The 9,647-nt window shown below is 42.0% G+C and overlaps 1 pseudogene; it reads left to right on the forward strand.

Moving 5' to 3' along the window:
- The first annotated feature begins 9,163 nt into the window (after positions 1-9,163).
- LOC133773390 (U1 small nuclear ribonucleoprotein C-like) lies at positions 9,164-9,647 on the forward strand (annotated as a pseudogene).

Genomic DNA, 9,647 nt, shown 5'->3' on the forward strand with positions numbered 1-9,647 from the left:
TCAATTCAGCATTCTATATCCAGTCAAAATATCCTATGAGAATGAAGGAAAACTAAATAAATTCTCAAATAAAGGAAACCTAAGAGAAGTAATTATCACCAAATGATACAAGAAGTGGTAGAGAGGCCAGCGCTGTGGCACAGTGGGTTAAAGCCCTGGCCTGAAGCACCAGCATCCCATATGGGTGCCAGTTCGAGTCCCGGCTGCTCCTTTTCCAATCTAGCTCTCTGCTATGGCCTGGGATAGCAGCAGAAGATGGCCCAAGTCCTTGGGCCCCTGCACCCACGTGGGAGACCTGGAGGAAACTCCTGGCTCCTGGTTTCAGATCAGCACAACTCTGACTGTTGCAGCCATCTGGGGAGTGAACCAACAGATGGAAGACCTCTCTCTCTCTCTCTCTCTCTCTCTGCCTCTCCTCTCTCTGTGTAATTCTGACTTTCAAATAAATAAAATAAATATTTTAAAAAAAGAAATGGTAGAGTAAGTCCATCACATTAAGCAAAAATGATACCAAAGAGAAACTCAGATCTTCATGAATTAATTTAGATCATCAAGAGTGGTAAATATTGGAATAAATATATATGGTAATATTTCCTCTTAATTTATTTAAAATATATGTGATTGTTTAAAGCAAAAATTACAGCATTACCTTTTTTCAGTTCTACTTCTTTTATTATTATATAAGCAATACATGTTCATTGTCAAAGAGAATATATATATCGCCATAAATAGTAAAAATTGCCTAAAATTTTATGATGCCAAAATAAACAACATTTTGGGATTTGTATTAGCCAGATTTTCTCCACTATAACAAAATCCTTAAAACAACCTACTTACGAAGGAAGGGGGTTTATTCTGATTCATGGTTTTGGAGGCTCACAGGTGGGTGGCCTCATCAATCTCACATCTGACGAGGGTGATGGATGGTGCTGCATGTGCAGAGGATCAAATGGTGAACCAAGAAAGAGAGGGGGAGAGACAAGAAGCACTCTCCTCTATACCTAAGCGGTCTCTCCTTAATGTAACACAGGGACTCCACTTAACAACCCAGCCCAATCTATGCAATCTAATCACTTCCCCAAAGTCGCACCTTCAGACACCGTATGTGGATTATTTCCACACTTAATCCATTAAGCCTTAATATGAGCCCATCAATCATTTTACATTAATCCATTTATGGGGCTTTGAGGAACACTTAAACCAAACCAGGGTTCATCCTTCAAGGTATTTTTAAACACATATATAGTTTGTACTAGTTGATTTTAGTATGGCTTTATATTAACATTCCACAAACATATACAAGCTATTGTTTAATATCACTTCCTCATTAATTAAAAAGATAACCAACTGAATAGCTTTTCAGTTTTATTAACTCTTGTGCATTCCTTATCATACATTTCTTTCTCACAAACTCACAGTAAGGTTGGCATTGTGGGCTCTGTTCACAGGTGAGGGAACTGAAGCCAGGCACGTCTAAGTGGTTTACCCAGGGTCTCACTGACAGCATTATCTTTTAAAATTTATAATGTAAGTGCATGTGATACATATGATAACTATAGTACATAGTGGCAGGCAGAGTGTTAAAAGGGACAATAAAATGAAGATTTAAACATCTTATGTAACATGATATGTTAACTCCAAATAGACTGTGAAAACTTAATGATCTCTGGAGTGAACAACTAGAAAGTAATGCAAAAATGTCTAGCAAAAAGCCAATAGAGAAATAAAAATAGAATTCCAAAAACATTAAAATAACCTAAACAGAGTATAAAATGAGGAAACACACACATAAAAAGAAGGACACACAGAAAATAAATAATAAAACAGCAGACTCAAATCAAGCTATATCAATCATTTCATTCAATGTAAATGGGCTAAACATTTCTAAGTTATGTGGGAGGTAGCAGCATCAGAACAGGTTAAAAGCAATAGTTAACTGAGAGATGTATTTAAACAACGCTTGTTGCCTTTGATTTAGCATTTCTAAGTGCTTTTAAGCAGAAAGGTTTTCAGGTCTACTATTTTTCTGGTACCAGAAATCTTAAAGTCCTCTTTTATTAGGTTACTTGGAAGGGCAAATAAAATGACAACAACTGATATGTACCGACCCACTCCATAAGTCTACCCCTGGCTGGCGAATGTCCTTAAGTAGCAAGAGGAGCAGGGGGCCAGCACTGGGGTGCTGCAGGTCAAGCCAGGCATGGGGCTCCGGCATCCCTACTCAGAGCAATGGTTTGAGCTCCAGACGATCTGTCTCCAGTTCAGCTTCCTGCTACTGCACCTGAGAAACGCAGTGATGAATGGTAAAAGTACTTGGGTCCCTGAGACCCATGTGGGAGACCACAGTGGAGTTCCTGGTTCTGGGCTCTGGTGTGGCCCAGGCCTGACGGTTGCAGCCATTTAAGGGTAAACCAGCAGATAGATGATCTGTCTCTCTGTCTCTCCCTCTCTCTGTGTCACTCTGCATTTCAAATCAACAAACAAACAAACAAATCTTTAACAAAAAAAAAAGAGAGAGGAAAATGAGACCCTGGACACCTAGGTAATTTGGTGATTCTCAGTTGATTAGAACAGGTCTCTTGTAACCTTTAGACCTTAAATTATCTTTTTCCTCCTCTTTCTCATTCAATAAAATTTTCTGAACATATTTGTGCCAGGCACTGTGCTGAGAATTGGAAGTCAGGAAAGAAACTAACATTGTCACGGTCTTCAGGAGGCATCCCAATCAGAAAACAAACACACACAAAAATTATTCAAGCAATTATTTGATAACCATATGTCAAGTATTAAGTGCAAGTTATCATGAGAATCAGGATAACAATGACTTCAGCTAAGTTTCCAAGCTTCAGCCATCAGGTCCTTTCAAAATTTATCTTGGAGAATCAAAAGAAAGTTCAGTGGATGGCAACGCATCTCATTTTCCATGCTATCAGCACATCTATTGCATTGTGCTGAATTTACTCATAGCAATGTGCATGCATGGGGCCACTGTTGTGGTGCAGTGGGTCAAGCCTCCACCAGTGTTGCCAGCATCCCATATCAGAACACTGATCTGAGTCCTGGCTTCTTCACTTCCAACCCAGTTCCCTGCTAATAAGCCCGGGAAAGCAGGGGAAGATGGACCCAGTGCTTGGGCCCCTGCCACCCACATGGGAGACTCAGTTGAAGTTCTGGGCTCCTGGCTTTGGCAGGGCCCATCCCTGGCTTTTGCAGCCAGTTAGGGAGTGAACTAACATATGGAAGATTTTTTTTTGTCTCTTCCTCTCTCTATCACTCTTTCAAATAAATAATAATAAATCTTTTAAAACAAGGGGAGATGTGCATGTGTTTTATTTAGTGACCGCACCACTCTGATCCTGCCTGAACAGAAGAGCTCTGTGCTCCTGCATTGGCTCCCACCTGGAACACAGGACCTATGGGCCCCTGTGGAGCCCATGTGCATCGCTTTGGGATGTAACTGCAAGAAGCAAGTACTGCTCTTAGGGCTGGGGAAATAGAAGGAACAGATTGGGATTATTGAAATGTACGGATTGGAACAAGAGTCCTGGAGTAGAACAGTCTTTGAGAAGGACACCGATCAGCAGGTGTCAGTACCTCTGAGTTAGCACAGTAAGGCTGATACTGGAAATAGGGGAAAACTGCAAACAGAAACCAAATGGTGCTGCAGCAACCCACTGGACAAGGTGAAGATCGACGGCAATGACAGTAAAGGGGAAGAAGCAAGTCCCTTCAGTCTCCTAGCATTGCCTACTGTCAGGGAGCAGCTGGCAAAGGAAAATGTGGTTTGCAGAATCCAACAACTCAAAGCACGGAAGAGAATAATGGGTTTGGGACATAAATTAGTTAACAACCGTCACAACATGCCGCCTGGCATTCCATATTGGAGTTGGAGACTCATGCTGATTCAAGTCCCAGCTGCTCCACTTCCAATCTAGCTCCCTGCTAATGAGCCTGGGAAATCAGAGGAAGTCCTACTTGGGCTCTTACCACCCATATGGGAGACCTGGGTGGAGTTCCTGGCTCCTGGCTTTAGCCTGGCCCAGCCCTAGCTGTTGCAGCAATTTGGGGAGTGAATCAGTGAAAGGAAGATTTTTTCTTTCCTCCTTTCTTTCTTCCTTTCTTCCTTCCTTTCATCTTTCCTTCCTTCCTTCCTTGCTTTCTTGCTCTCTCTCTCTCTCTCTCTCTCTCCCCTCCCCGTGTCTCTCTCTCTCTCTCTCTTTGTATAACTCTGCCTTTCAATTAAATACTAAATCCTTTCCAAAAGGGTGTTTGGGGGAACATGAGCAGGATGAAGTGAACAGCATGTATACAGTGAGTGGTCTTTCCTCCCACTAGTTATTTACCACTTTACCACTTGGGAATTGGTGGCAGAAGCTGCAAGGAATGAGTAAAAAAATACTATTAGTTCTGTCTTATTCATTAATATTATCACCTTTTAAATTTTTTAAAATTAATTTATTTGAAAGGCAGAGTTACTGAGAAAGAGGGTGAGGCAGAAAGAGAGCGAGATCTTTCATCTCTGGTTCATTTCCCAAATGTCTGCAACAGCCAGGTCTGGGACAGGCTGAAGTCAGGAGCCAGGAGCTTCTTCCCAGTCTCTCACGTGGGTTCAGACGCTTGGTCCATCCTCCTCTGCTTTCCCTGGCCCATTGTCAGGGAGCTGGATCGGAAGTGGAGCAGCCAGGACTCAAACTGGTGCTTATATGGGATGCCAGCTTCGTGGGCAGTGGCTTAACTCACTGTGCCAAAACACCAGTCCCATAGCCTCTTTTTTTAAAATAGAACTACCTTAAATATGCCGCAATGCTTTGCCCGTCCCCTAGTTTTTCCAGCAACGTTATCTGAACTCTCCCCTCCATGCTTAAACTCTAAGAACCTCAACTCTGGAACATCTGTAACCCTGATAAAAAGCTTAAGAGAAATGCAGGAAGAGCCCGAAGCTAGTTTAAAATAGAAGTCATAAAAGTCATGCACTTTATCTAGACACAAAATATTTAAATTAATATTACATTTAATACTTACTTATCTGGTTTCCCTTAGCAACTGTGCAGGAGTAGCAGAACAGAGGGGGAGAAAAAGAAGTTACATCATTCTGCAGCTTCAAGAAGTAACCATGGGAAAGAGAGGTACTGACAAGAAAGGAGACATCATCACCACCAAAAGCAGGCTAACGGCGTGTGATGTGGAGGCACCCAGCCCTACAAGCCACACAATTCCAGAGGCATCAGTCAGGGAGAAGACAGCGCGACTGCAGATCGAGACAGTACAGCAGGCTGGCAGTGTTCAGGAGAAACAGGGGTTAAGTTCCACCTGTCTCATCTCCCTGCAGCATGTCATTTTTGTCACAGGCTAGAGCAACCATGTGTCTGTTTACCACCACACACTCAGTGCCTGGAATAAGACAGACGTTCAATCACTGAATCTTAGATAACCCCCTTGGTGCCAAATCACAAAAAGTATTAAAAATTATGACCAACATGTTCCAGTGGAAATGCAGGGTTGTATCAATTACATTTAGAAAGGCCAAAATACTACTTGAAAAAGTAGTGCCAATGCAGCCGGTGCTGTGGCATAGTAGGTGAAGCCGCCGCCTGCAGTGCTGGCATCCCATTTGGGTGCCAGTTTGAGTCCAGTTGCTCCACCTCTGATCCAGGTCTCTGCTATGGCCTGGAAAAGCAGTAGAAGATGGCCCAAGCCCTTGGGCCCCTGCACCCACATGGGAAACCTGGAAGAAGCTCCTGGCTCTTGGCTCCTGGCTTTGGATCAGCTCAGCTCTGGCCGTTGCGGCCAATTGGGGAGTAAACCAGCAGATGAAAGACTTTCTCTCTCTCTCTCTCTCTCTCTCTCTCTCTCTCTCTCTCTCTCTCTCTCCGCCTCTCCTTCTCTCTGTGTAATTCTTTCAAATAAATAAATATTTTTTTAAAAAGTAGTGTCAAAAGTTTCCAAAATTGGGGATTGATATTAAACCATAGATTCTAGAAGTTCTAAAAAAATCCCAAGAAGGATACTCATAAACACAAACAAAAGGACATATTAAAGTTAAACTGTGAAAAATTAAAGAGCAAGAATAAACTTCTTAAAGGTAGCCTTGAGAGAGTCATGCATAGTTTGAAAAGAATAACAATGAAATTGATAGCTAACTCTTCAACAGAAAATATGGAAATCAGAAGACAATGGAATAAACCTTCAACATGCTAAGAGTAACAGCTAATCTAGAAACCTATATCCAGTTAGATATACTTCAAAGGTGAAGCTGAAATTTTAAAAATTTCATACATACAAAAATGTAGGGGAATTTAATTTAATTTCAGTAGAGCTATACCAAAAGAAATACCAAAAGAGTTCCCCAAGCATAAGAAATATTTGCATAATTCCTGACTGAAACAGCAACACAAGGTACGAAGATTGAAGAAAAGTAAATATGTAATTAAAATGAATGGAATAATGACTGTCAAAGTAATGATAATTTCTTATAGGTTAAAATAAATGCAAAACACATGGAAATAAAATATATGATATTGATGCCAAAAATAGGTGGGGGTTGGGGGGGTTACTACACTATTTTTCAAGAATAAGAGTAAAATAAAAGCATTTTAGCCATAAATGAACTATGAACATTAGTACTAATAATCTCCTGGTGAAGAAACAACTGAAGGATGCTGTTTTTTGGACTTAGAAGTAGTAGGAGCAAATAATGTTGGTCTTGGTAATTCTAAACAAGAACAGGTTTCGGGAAAGACAAAAAAAGTAAAGTAAAGCCCACCTGAAAATGGGCAGAAGGTAGTTTAAAATTGCAGCTTATATTTTTTCCTTTTGCTTTTCATTTTTCAAAGTTTTCTACTTTTTTGTAATCAGGATAAGCTATAAATGCTGCGATATTTTTAAATTTTCATTTCTCTTAGTAAGATTCTACTTATATAGAATGATTTACTATAAAATTCAAACAAAGTATTTCCTGTAGATTCATGACCATAGATAGTAAAATTAAGGTCCAAACTGTTAAGCTTATGTTTGTGGTCAAAATCTTACGCAGAATATGGAGTATGGACCAAGATGTGAACTCTTTTCAAATAGATTTTGTTTTCCCCAAAATGAGTTTGCAATGACGAGAACTCAGGCAGTTTAACCTTTTCTACTTTCTCCATGGGCAGGGAAGCCAGCTAACAATAAAACCTCAAAAGCCTTCTAAAGAGTGCCATGAGATGACTGGGGAATCAGTCAACTCTGCCCACACCGGTGCACACTCTCACTGAACAACGCAGGAAAGGATACCTCCTCTCAAGGCAACATGAGCAGTAGTCACAAGTAAACATGCGTCCTGCTCTTGGGGACGAGTGTCATGACTCGAAGGATATGCAATTGAGAAGCAATCATTGTTTTCAAGTGTATTGAAGCACCTGCATACTGTGTTGCATGCTGTGATTGAATTCTACAAAAATGATAGAACAGGAGCAGGTGTTTAGTCTGCTCCATAACAGAGCACCTGGGGTCCATTCACAGCTCCAGTTCCTGACTCCAGCTTCCTGCAGGTGTTGACCCTGAGTGCCAGTGGCCATGGCTCCAGCAGCTGGGTTTCTGCCACCGAACATCCTATGTGGGAGACATGGATTGAGTTCCCAGTTCCCCAGTTTCAGCCCTAGTAGGTCACTGTGGGCATCTGGGAGTGAATCAATGGATTCTATCTCTGTCCCTTTCTCTCAGGCTCTGCTTCCAAATAAATTTTTTGAAATGTTTTTAATTAAGAAAAAAAAAAGTTTTTAATGATACGATGGAGTGTTGGCAGTAGAGGTGCTCTTGTTGATACAGTAACAGAGAAGGCAAGCATTTAGGATGCTGGGAGAACGGAAACAAGACCTGGGTGGCTGGAACACAGCGAGCGGAGGACAGGGTGGCATGAGTCGAGGTTGCACCGGCAGGCAGGAGCCAGAAGGTACAGCTTCACTCGCTCATTTGCTTCCTTCCCCTTTCCTTGTTTCTCTTCATTCCATCCCCGTGACCAGTCTCTGCTCCTCACACATAGACATCTCAGAAACATAACCTAGAGTTCTCACGTTCTGGGGTGCATATCTTTAGTATTAACCAGCCATTCCTTGTAATGCCTAAAATGCCCTTATAAGAACTCCAGTGCAGACCCAGGGTGATTGGCAAAGGAGTCACTGGAGGTGGTGGACTGCGTATCATTTGGTTGGAGGGTGAAAGAGGTCCTTAACTGAATTGTCTTGCTATTTGAAATGTAAACTTATTCTCTCCGTAAAGATGAACTGAATACTCAATACAAAAATACTATTGTTTTCTAGGCACAAATTCACCATCTCTTTGATGCCCCCTACTGCGGTATCCTGTTAATCACAGAAATAGATTAAAACCTCAAGGCGGCCAGCAAAGCTTTAGGATTCTGGGAGAATGTTTTTCAAAGCTTGGCTCATTCTTCTGAAAAAACAACATCCTTACTTAACTCTCTGGATTATAAAATGTTTATGTGAAAAACTCTCCAAAAGCGTTTTCATCAAAAGTCAGAAACTTGTTAAACCTTTTTCCCCCTTTGGTCTTAGAATATAGCCATTAACATGCATAAGAACAGGCGACAGATGAAGCTTTGTTCTTGGGCTACACCCTGGGTACCCGCAGAGTTGATATTTCAAATTTTCTCAAGTTCAGGTGTGGGAGGGCTTTTCTTCTTGTTTCAATGGCCACCCATGGCACCTGGAGATCATATGATGAGAAAAGCAAACCGAGAAAGGAGGAATGGCTGGGATTTCAAAAGCAATTTCTCCTTTCAAAGATCTTAAATGTTTTATAAAATATTATTTTAAGACACTTTATCAGAACCTCATAAATACTTGATATTGAACAAGAAGGTTATTCTCTAAAAACCATGGAAAAAGCTTCAGAAAATCCTTCTCTGACCTCACTTAGAATGTGTTTTTTTATATGCCCCTAAGCTACCACAATTTTAAAATACCGTCCGTGTACCAGGGAGTGTAGGACTGTGGTAGACTTGAGAGGACTTTGTACAGTTGTGGAATATGGCCCTCTGTCCTTGTGTCACATAATCTCAACAAGCTGTTTGCAATAATTACCAATTTCGTAGTTTGCAATACCTCCTCACTAGTTTTGCCTAGTTTCATATAAAACATACATTAGAAACGGCCTGCAGAGCAACATGCCCAAGTTCTACTGTGACTGCCGCGGTGGGCGCCTCACCCCTGCTCTCTGTCCATGACAGACACACTGCAGTGGCAGGAAACACAAAGAGAATGGGAAAGTCTACCGTCAGAAATGGATGGGGAGCAGGCCCGGAGCCAGATAACAAAACAGCCGCTGCATCTCAAGGAGGAAGACACCTCCTACTCCACTCTCTGCTCCTCCCCCTGCAGGGGCGATGATCTTGCCTTGCCTGGTGTGATGCCAGCACCCCCTATTGGAGGCCCTCCCATGATGCCAATGAAGGATCCTCCTCCTCCTGGGATTATGCCAGCAGGACCCGCTCCTGGAATGAGGCCACCGTGGGAGGCCATTTGCCAATGATGCCGGGGCTCCCAATGGTGAGAATTCCCACCCATCCCATGATGGTGCCTGCTCAACCAGGAGTGATTGGTCAGACAGATAAAGACAGAGGGCAATCCAGCGCCGTGGCGGCTCAATAG

Source organism: Lepus europaeus, chromosome 14, assembly GCF_033115175.1.
Source record: "Lepus europaeus isolate LE1 chromosome 14, mLepTim1.pri, whole genome shotgun sequence".
Classification (NCBI taxonomy): Eukaryota; Metazoa; Chordata; class Mammalia; order Lagomorpha; family Leporidae; genus Lepus; species Lepus europaeus.